A 10764-nucleotide genomic window follows, 5' to 3' on the forward strand; every position below is an offset into this window, starting at 1 on the left:
TCGCCGGGGTGGATCAGGGCGCGTTCTCTGCGCCCTGTGCGTGGGGCGCGCTCCGGACGGGGTGGCCCGCCGGCAGTCTAGTATCGGGCGGTGTGAGGTGGTGTTCTAGCTCATCGACAACAGTAAACGCATCGTTCTGAGACCGGCGCCTCTCCGGCGGGATAGCGAGGCGGGTTTGTGTGCTGGTCTTCCACGGCGGCGCGCCTGCTGCCACCTGCCGGCCGGCGCGCGAACTGCGCGCCGCGGCCTCGGTTCGAGCTGCTGCTGCTGCAATAAAGCGCCATTATCACACCGGCTTTACGCTGTCACTGCCCACTGACCACCCTACGTTCGTCAGCGGTGACGTCTTTTACATATACAAGCCTGGACGGCCCTTGGGTACAGGTACGATGCATAACGAGACACTACATTCAACTTAGTGGAAGAAGCCGCACTATAAGGCTTTCCCAATGGAACACCTCGCAATTTAAGCCGGACTAAAGTGTTTGAACTGTACAGAAATAAGCAAACTAGCACTCGCCATTTGCAGAGCCCGACTCTAGCTCAGTAGGAGAACGTTAGGCCACAGAGCTGGACGCTGCTAAGAGTGCTCGGTTCGAGGCGCTCCAGCGTTCGGGCTTTGAAACGTTACTCCTGATACCATGCCATCTCGTATTCTACACTGACTCAAAAGCGAACACAATGAGATATGTGACAATACATTTTATTGATCGTCAAATCACTCCAGGCAGTCTAGCGATCACGATCATGACTCCGACGTGACCTTGACCACGGGTCAGTCAGGTGGAGGCAGTCCGAGCTGATATGACCCGCCAGGCCTCCAAGTTCGAGCGGCCAACATCGTTGTTTATCAATCATGTACCGAGCACTCAACATCAATCGATACAGCCGAGTGCAACAGGGCTGGGAGACTACAATCATCCTCACAGTCACGGGCGGGTTGGGCTACCGGCCTGCCATCTATCGGGCGTGTCAGACAACAGAAACGACGACCGGCCGGGCGGCGAGACACCCAGTGCGGTGACGACGGCGCTGGCGCTGGTGCTGGGACTGGCGCTGATGCAGGGACTGGTGCTGCGTGAGTCGGGTCTGAGTGGTGTGCCTGGGTTGACTGTGAGTCGGCTGAGTCGGAGTCAGCGGGCGGAGCGAGTCGACAGGGCTATGGAGTCAACTTTGTCACAGACCAGTCAGGTAATGTTTGAGAACAGTATGAATGGTGAGGTGAGGGATATTTGTGTAATGAGATATGACGGTAAAACAGTTAACAGAGACACTCCCTAAGCTCCATGACCGGCAAGTAGAGGTCAAAGGTCAAGATATGGGTCAGCCAAGATCACATCTCACGGCATGAGCCAGACGAGATGAGGATGGGGCGATAAGCCGAGGTGGATGCGAATTCTTCGTCAGACGAAGAACGCCCCGGATTGAGGAATGAACCCCAGTATAGTCGGTGTGTGCTGTGGACAGGACAGGAGGGAACGACAGTCCACATTATAGTCCTTAGGACAGGAAGACGACAAGCACAGCTAACAAAGGTGTGAGGGAGGGGGAACAGAACAACACAATGGGCCCGACATACGCAGTCAAGTACACCGCCACACCGTCCGGGGTTCAACATTTTCCATTTCCACCCCTCAGAGGAGTAATGTTCATTAGTCACAGAAACCTATCCATCAAACTTCAGCTGTCCACCGGAGGCACACACAGAGCGAACTAGCCAGAACAGCTGTTACCCTGTCCCGTTCCGTCCTAACAATACCGTCAGCCCCTCAAGCAGGACGGTGTCTGATCATACTAAGCAATCCCTCAGGGATCACTACAACCAGCTCTGCCCCGACAGGCACGACTCGAAAGCCGACAGAACCACACAGAACCCGACACGACCCTGCCTGCGATACCGCCACTGCACGACCCGACTCGTACAAAAATAGTGGCTCCGACAGTCCGCCCGTCCCGCAATGTGACCTAGCAGCCGACCCGTCCTGCCCTCTGACCTAGCAGCCGACCTTGACCCAGAGCTGACCCGCCGCCAGACTGGACACCCGGTACATGGCAAATAGGCACGGTCCGTTCGATGTTAACAATCACCGCCCCATAATAAGTATTCACCGCTCGTAATTTGAAAATCAGTCTGGAAAGTGAACGTCTCTTTAGACTTAAACATACACAACTCGCATCATACTAAAATCAGTCTAAAAATAAATAATATTCACTTTAAGTCGTAACACCAATTATCCAGATAAACATTTCTGTTTTATAACCCAGCCCTCAGGGATATTGAACGACCATAATTTGATTCTGAGGCTACATACATCAGTTGGAACTATATTCGTAGATGCAGCATACTCAATTTGCTCAAATTTAAGATGGCATTGCTTGCCCAGATAACCAGCCTAGCATATAGTGACAAACTTACTGGCATCAATTATATAAATCTGACCTTCATTTTAGGCAAATGACGAGCTCTTCAAACAAGCTTACAACAATCCCTATCAATGAACCCAGACGACACAACACAACACGAACAGATTACAGAACCAGACAACACTGGGCCCATGCCACACTCCTTCGCGAATTCGTGGTAATACTGAAAAGGGACCCCAAGCACTTCAAGGGACACCAGTCATCGGAAGAAGGCAGTACTGTACGGGGTACATGACACGTCGGGACCCTCGCCGCGTGTTTAAATCGTCACGATGAGGGATCCGCAACCGTTCACCGTTTGTGTGTGTGTGTGTGTGCAGTGAGAGAGCATGACCAGCCTGTGCAGGGGAAACAGGGACCGCATACCGGTGTTTGACGATTCAGCACGGTTTAATAGTGCGTTGGGTCTGCTGACAATCAACATCAACAAAGCAATTCATACCAACCAGACTGTATCCGTCACATTGGGCAGCGTTAGCAACTATACACAAAACACCACGATCATATCAATTATCAATGTAAGATATAGCCACAGACGGCCAGTCAGGCTGCCCTGACGGCGCGCCAGCGCGTTAATTCTCTCACGCAGAACATCAACAAACAACGCGTACACTCCCATTCATACATAGAATCAGACAGTCAATTAGGAAGTGCAGTGCGTCTCAATTATTGGAATGAAGTGGTTAAAATAACAAATCTAGAGAAAGTCAGATCCCTTCTAACATACCTGACAGCAGAAACATAGGTGTTTAACGATACACAATAACGAGGTAGCACATAATAACATCATTCAAGATACTAAAACATAACAAATCAAGGATAGACGGAGTATTCACCGAGATTGGCCGATCAACAAAACAAAACAGTGCATACCTTATCTGTTTTACCCTGGGAGGGGCACCCAATTCCTCTACGACAGGAACCGTACCGTAATCAGCCGATAACCTTCCTTTCTAAATAATCAGCTTTCAGGTCTGAAGGCCGGGCGATGGCGCCTTAGGGCTAAAGACTTTCCACTTAAGTCATCAGTCTGTTCACCGAGTGACTAGCCATCAGCCCGCCACTCTAGCCCACGGTCCGCCCTGTCTGGCCCACTACCTGCTTTTTGCCACCGCTGTCCCTCGCACGAAGATGACACAGCCCTGCCGGTTGGACAGCGCACTCAGATGTCGATCTCGTTGACTAGGAAGTGGTAGACGAAGGTGGTTTTCCGCCGATCCAGCGTCTCCAGCGACATGTTGTTCCGCTGCTGCCACGCCGCGCTCGGGTTTCGGATCAGCACTCCGCCGAATATTTTCGCTGCAGGCAGAGACGATGAGTTATAACGACCGCAGGTTTGATTATGTTTAGCACAGTTGGACATTTAAGGCGTTACGGATAACCAAGGCAGGTGCGAGGTGATCACTTGATAAGCTGGCAAGTAAATTCTAACTTGGTTTATGAATCATATTCGCAAGGCAACCAAGACGTTTATCCCATGGAGTCAAACTTTCCACCCGGGCCGTTCCTGCCCTGTCGTCTGAGTGCCCCTCCCTCCCTTCCCCGTGGATCGCTGTTCTCCGGGACTGAGGTCGTACCGAGTGTGGTGGGCTCTAGACCACCGCGGTCGGGCGGCGTCTTGTCCACCACTTCTCGCAGGAAGGTGCAGATGTATGTGAACACGTTCTTATGGTGCGGCGGCAGCTGAGACACGATCTGGGGAGACGCACCGCACACGTCAGACATTTTGATGAGGCGGAGGGAACGATTAAAAAGATAGGCACGTTATACTGCTGCCGGTACAGACTGCATGCCGTACCGAGGGCTTGGAGGTACCACACACTATAGTGCATTTCGATTTGAAAAGTATCAACTCACACTTGATCGCTGACCACATGAAATTACGAACTAACAGCCTTGAACACGTAATACCGACAAGTCCGAGCATCACGGCGCGTTCGACGTGTTATCAACTCACGTGTTTGGACTGTATGAAGTTGTCGGAGCTCTCCATGCACTGCACCACGTAGCTGTTGGGTATGACCGGCTCCGGCAGACTGGCCAGGAACAGCAGCAGCGCCTCGGCCACCGAGTGGATGCTGCCAGCTGTGTACCGCGGCGGTCAAGGATATTACACAGTACGGTAAGAGACCGCAGAAAGACTAACACTCTGGAATGTTACACTTACCTACGTAAGAAAGCGAGCCGGGTGAGGATGTTCCGCCTATGAGCTTTGGGCTCTCTTCCGCGTGATTTAAGTGAACTATAAGTACCGCTACGATGCAAGAGGAGAGGTCCTGGACTAGCCTGGACAAGGGTTTCCGTGCTCCCAGTTTGTCCAACAAAAATCATTACGTTTCAGCCTTTCAGCAAACCAGCGCAATCAAAACAGTCCCACAAGCGCCCTTCTCTGCCCTTCCTCGGTCCTCCGCCAGTGTGTAAGGATACGTAGTGTCTCGGGCAGCGTGGTGTCCAGCGCCTCCCTGATGCGGCAAATCTCCGCCGGCAGACCGCTCTGACCAAACAGGTCCTTTCCGATACCCTGCTTCTGCAGCTGGTCCACCAGGAACCACAACTCCTTGGGGATGACGTACGGGTTGTGCGTCAGCTCCTTCGGCGACGCGCTCTCCTGAGGGAATAGAGAACAAACACGTCAGACTCAGATCAGCTGAAAGAGGAGGGTTACATCCGAATGCCCTGGGACAATACAAGACGACGACATGAAAAAGGGCGATCATATTTAGCATTGGTCAAGAAAACTACAAAGTAAATAAAAATGTGGTGATCAAAAACAATCACCTAAAGTTCAGCATGCTTTTCAAACAAATTTTAACTTCAGTTTTTCACATTAAGCCCAGGAATCCGACCATCACAGCAGCGTCGCACCCGTAGTGCTGCCGCCTGGCGTCAGCGACACAAACTAACCAGGTCCAGGAGCCGTGAGACGGGCACCTCGGCGAACGGCGTCTTGATGTGCACCAGGGCGTTGATGGAGACGCCGAAACAGCTGCGAACGTAGTCGCCTGCACAGACGACAGAGAAAGGGGCAAGCGTCAGTCGGCGGTAGGAGAGGAGGAACATCGAACACGACTGACACGCACCGAAGCGAGGTCGAGCAAAGTAATACGCTATTCTTTCAATGTTTAGTTATCTTGATTCCGGATAAACAGGGTATGCGACAATCGCGATGCAAAATCAGCATTAAAGAATCCAAGTTCCGTTCATTCAGAGAGCATCAGCTGCGTTTCACTGCTGATTCCTAGCGGAGCGGATGGAAAGCTTACCCTGGACGGTGATGAAGATGTCCTTGCCCTTCTCCAGGTGCAGTACGAGGATATCGTACAGCTTCTCCTGGCACGTGTTCAGCTTGGACGCCGTCCGGTCGTCCACTCTGACCTCCAGGGAGACCTCACATCGCTCACCTGGGACAAACAGATCACTCCGTCAAGAAAAGTATGCGAAGGAGGTCGTCCACTCGTACCTCCAGGGAGACCTCACATCGCTCACCTGATATCACAAATAACACGGTGAAAATAGCAGCGAGGCATCCCTCCTATTCGTCCCCAGTCTCAGAATGGTAGGTATTCACGTTACATAACTATCCGTGAATTCCAGAGACACGCATCAGTAGAATTAGCTGTCGAATGTTAATCTTAATATTCATTCATGCATACATCGCACCGCTGTTTATACCGCTTAATATATGTGTCAATGGCCAACTGATTTACTACGAACCTATCGTGACTGGCGAACACGCTCCGTGATTGGAAACGTAGAAATCAACACAACAGCACCCTCGCGACTGGACGACGGACGTCACACCACGAAAACACGTGATCAGATCACCAGTCGCACGATCGGTAGCTCGGTAAGCACGTGATTCCTAAATTCCTAACGCCGTGAACACGTGACTCCTGAGTGAGCAAGTGATAACCAGTGCGGTGACCACGTGATCCAGCGCTGCAATCACGCCACCCCAGGCGGGTGATCACGTGACGCTTTACCCAGCAGTGAGCACTGACCCGGCATGATGACTGAGAAGTGCGGGTCCACCGTCAGCCACTGTTTGCAGTACGTGGTGTCGTTCAGTTTGTTGATGAACCGATACTGTACCGCCACCTGAACAAAGGAGAGAAGAAACACAAGGTCAGAAGGTATCAGCTGGACTCTGCACATAATCATATAGAAGGGGCACCAACAACTAGAAATGAAGCGGATAAATGCAACAGCATAAAAATTGTACCTAGCTTCCACAAAGAAGTCGTGAATCGTATTCGTGGATACCAGTTTTCTGTTGCAGAATTGGAAAAGCTGTTCTTGACTACAATACGAACTGAGTTATCTATTCAACAACGTTAGACGAGTAGCCTACGGAACCCGAATTGAAAACATCAATATTCATCTAAACATCGTCCATTCAAAACATCGGCACACGTCATCTCTTCTATCCAAAAAAGCACATTGCAGCCCGCCCTGTCCCATCCTTACCTTTCCAGTGTTGGTGATGGTCAGCGTCTGCGTCTTGATCTCGAAGAAGTGCACCGTGCCGAAGATGAGCTCAGTGGTATCCACAGACACTTGTGGCAGTGAATCGTTCTCGTATTTGTCCAGCTCCTTCATAATGTCCTCGTAAATCTTACGGTACTTGGTCGGGTCAATCACCTTCACCTGTGGACAGGCAGGGTCAAGTTCAGCGTGAGGTCATCAGGGGTCACCGGGTCATAATGTGGTCATATCGGGGTCAAAGGGTTGACATCTGTCTATGGCAAGGTCAGAATGGTCAAGCTCATGTATCAGGGGACAGAGTGTCAAGAGCAGGTTTTCGCAGCGGTCGGAGGGTCAAAATCAGATCCCAGCATCGGTCGACAAGCCCTCAGCTGTTCATGCCATACGGTCGTGACAGGTCACTGTCATGTCACACCAGAGGTCATCACATCACTTTCAAGTCACTAGCAGTCACACACGGCCACAGCAGATCACCAGCGGTTAAATAAATTATAAAATCGTCATGATACACTTCGTCAGGTCACCAGAGGTGTTTAAGTCTCTGCCAGGTCACACCGTAAGTCCGTGGGAGTGATTGCCCGCACCGACACTGCCTCGCTAGCAATAACCCAGCAGGATGTGAGTCGGGTGCAGTCAATTTGTCCAGTTGAAACGGGAGGGGTGAGGGGTGACGCAGCAAAGAGGGACGGGGTGGACAATTGCGCACAACTGCGTAGGACGATACATGACCATAGAGATCTTATATACATAAGATGTATATAAGATCTCTATGTACATGACAGCCATTCATTCGCAACAAATTGATCTTACCGCAAGTTTGAGTGGCACAAGCAGGTAATGTTACAAATAATCCCAACACGTAAATAACGCAGTTAGCCTTGCCTTGCGCACACTAAACCTCACCACACCAGCCTATGGTCTCATTATCCAATGTAACCCCATAACGCCATTCAGACAAACATCAACTTGCCCGCCGCGCCAACTCACCCCTGTCTCGAAGAGTGCCGTGACGGGTTTGTGGTCGCTGAGCCTCAGACTCGGGTGGCTGGTGTAGTGCAGCTGTCGTATTCGCTCGCCCTTCCACAGCACGCGGTCACACCAGGCCGGCGCCCGGTTCTTTTCACTGGTGGCGGTACGGAAGGGGGAATGATCAGATGAGGAGGGGTGGGAGAGGGGGGGCGGAGGAAAGTGGAGAGTGGTGGTAGAGGGCAGAAAGGAAGCGACGAGAAGGGGATGGAGGGAGAAGACAATAGAGGAAACGAGAAGAGGGAATGAAGAGAGAATCAGAGAAAAAGAGAGGCGGAAAAAGGAGAGGGATGACAGTAAAGGGAAGAAGGAGATAGTACGAGCGTACACGGGACAGACGGAAACACAATGCCTCCCCTGTCGCGCAGTTGATCATCAGCTGTTGCAGTCGTTCAGGACCGCATATAACACACGCATAATATTATGCACGAGCTGCTATTAAATCAGAGCACGACACGATGAATTTAACGGCCGACCACCCAAACCTTTACTACTTCTCGTGAATCTGGTTCAAAGGTCGAGCCTCCCATCAGCAATAAGCCGTAGCATCGGGAGCCCCAGTGCAGTACCGAGCATAATTCCCTCGAATGCGCACCACAGCCCGGCAATAAACCTCACACAACGGAATAAACTCTCCAACCGTGACGGGCTTTTGTTCGATCAACGTGATTGCCTGGGAAATGGCCACCACGGTATATGACGCCGTCAAATCCTCCATGTCAGGCCCGTGCGCCCCGCTCGTACGACTGTCGTAGCATACTGTACGCCAGCCGTACTGAGTACACCCTCCATCAGTCTGGCGTCGTACCTGGAGTCCCAGAGGTCCGTTCCGGGGTCGTACTTGTACGTGGGCCGGAAGGTGACGGTACCCTCGTGGAAGCCGTCAAACACCCGCCTGGCTGCCATCTGGAGCCGCAGCTGGTCCGCTTCCATCACCTGACGGCCAACACGACGTTAGGGTGAGTACCGCTGTGTAAGCCGTAAGCTGATTCCGGTACAGACAGTAACGTGAAGACGCCAACGATTTCGAGATAAAGATAGCACGGTGCGATTAAGGTGCACAATTATGCCCAGGTGAGGCGGCACTATTTTATACACCATTTGACAAAACAATTATCTCGAGGCAGATGATTAATGGAGTTTAACAGCATACACTGTTTACTAATACTACTGAACTTTTAGCCGAAACTGTCATAGACATATCGCAAACACAAAAATGACGTCAGACTTGGTAATGAGACTCGACAGTAGACGCTTAATGGGCCGATTATCCGTGCAATTGAAGTAGGAAATGGAACTGTAATGAGGGTGGATAAATGGCACAACAGTGCAAGGAATGTGTGAGGAATATGCATTAAGATAGGCATCGCATCAAGTACATATCAACACAGACACTGCAAATAGAACAAACACAGGTTCACACCAGGACGTTGTCAGCTAACACATTTGAGAAGCGCCCGAGGCTGACCTTTTCCATGGCTCCCCGTTCGATCATCTCCTTGACTTTATCGACGTCCACGTCAGTAATTCGGTAGTTGAGGTCTCCAAGCCAAAACACCTGACTGAGGACGGAAGAAAGGCACATACCACCGCTGAGTAACATCACGGAAACGGGGAGACATAGAAATACAGTGCAACGAAAAAACTAAAAAATGACGCTACAAACACCATTGAGCAGCTAGCCATACATCCAACCACGATAATCAGCGAAAAACAACACCCAGGTCCTCTATCCGATGTAAAACTCCACGTCAAGACCAATACCTCACCCCGCCCCGTCCCTTACTCGTGGTCCTTGATGGCCTTTGGCGAGACGAGCGCGTTGAAGCGCATTCTGTGGCATATGTCGGCGTAGTCCTGGTTCCGACGCTCGTACTCCTCCACGTGGGCGGCCAGGTGGGCGCTGACGAAACACATCGACGTCGAGTGCACCTCCAGCCGCACGGCCACGCCGCCCTTGTTGCCCTGAAAGGGGAGACAGCGGGACGGGTCAGATTACACTTTGCAGTGGTATAACGCGAGAATCTTGGTCAGAATCAACATTGTTTCACTGTCGAGAGTTATGAGATGTCGAACTACTCCACTCATGAGATGTGCAAGAATACGCTCAAAAAGGGTTAAATTCAACCATGAGACGCAAGACCACACTAATAAGATCAAGAAAAGTGGGCACACTGCATCTTCTTTCTACGTGAAGGTCAAACTCAACTACCTATCGGGAAAAACGTGAGAAAACATCACTACACAATATAGACATACGAGACCAATGATGTTTAATGCCACACTTATGTAGGTCGATAACGGACAAAACAAAACTCATGTTACGTATCAGCCTGGATGCGTGTTGTTGTTATTGTTGTTGTTGTTATTTTGTAACTATGAGGATGCATCAGCTGCATTGTGATGGCCCAGGACAAAGTACTTCAGAAGGCCGACGGGTGACGAACCACGCCGGAATGTGTGATCGTTCACTGGAATATTTACGTCGTTCTGCGACGATAAATGCTAAGAAATAATAATACGCGCTCGCCATTCACATACACTTGAATTTAAATGGTGATTTCAGGAGCCATAGAGGCGATCGTGTTATGCCGATCATACATTGAAATGACATGTGGAGGCGACGGGGCGGACAATTAAGGATTTTACAGCGCCACCAGCGGCACGCGATCAGAAAAATGCTGCAGAGCGGGAGCAATTAAGGCTCATGTCCCCAGCGCGGGCGGCGCGGTTGCCTAGCGCCCGTGTCCACACAGTTTAAACGTGCCGTGTCCCGCAACCACTGACAGAGCTATGCGTCAGACACCGCGCTCCAAACGCGCACTTCGA

This window comes from Amphibalanus amphitrite, unplaced genomic scaffold (genome assembly GCF_019059575.1).
Source record: "Amphibalanus amphitrite isolate SeventyFive unplaced genomic scaffold, NRLGWU_Aamphi_draft 001251F_arrow, whole genome shotgun sequence".
Classification (NCBI taxonomy): Eukaryota; Metazoa; Arthropoda; class Thecostraca; order Balanomorpha; family Balanidae; genus Amphibalanus; species Amphibalanus amphitrite.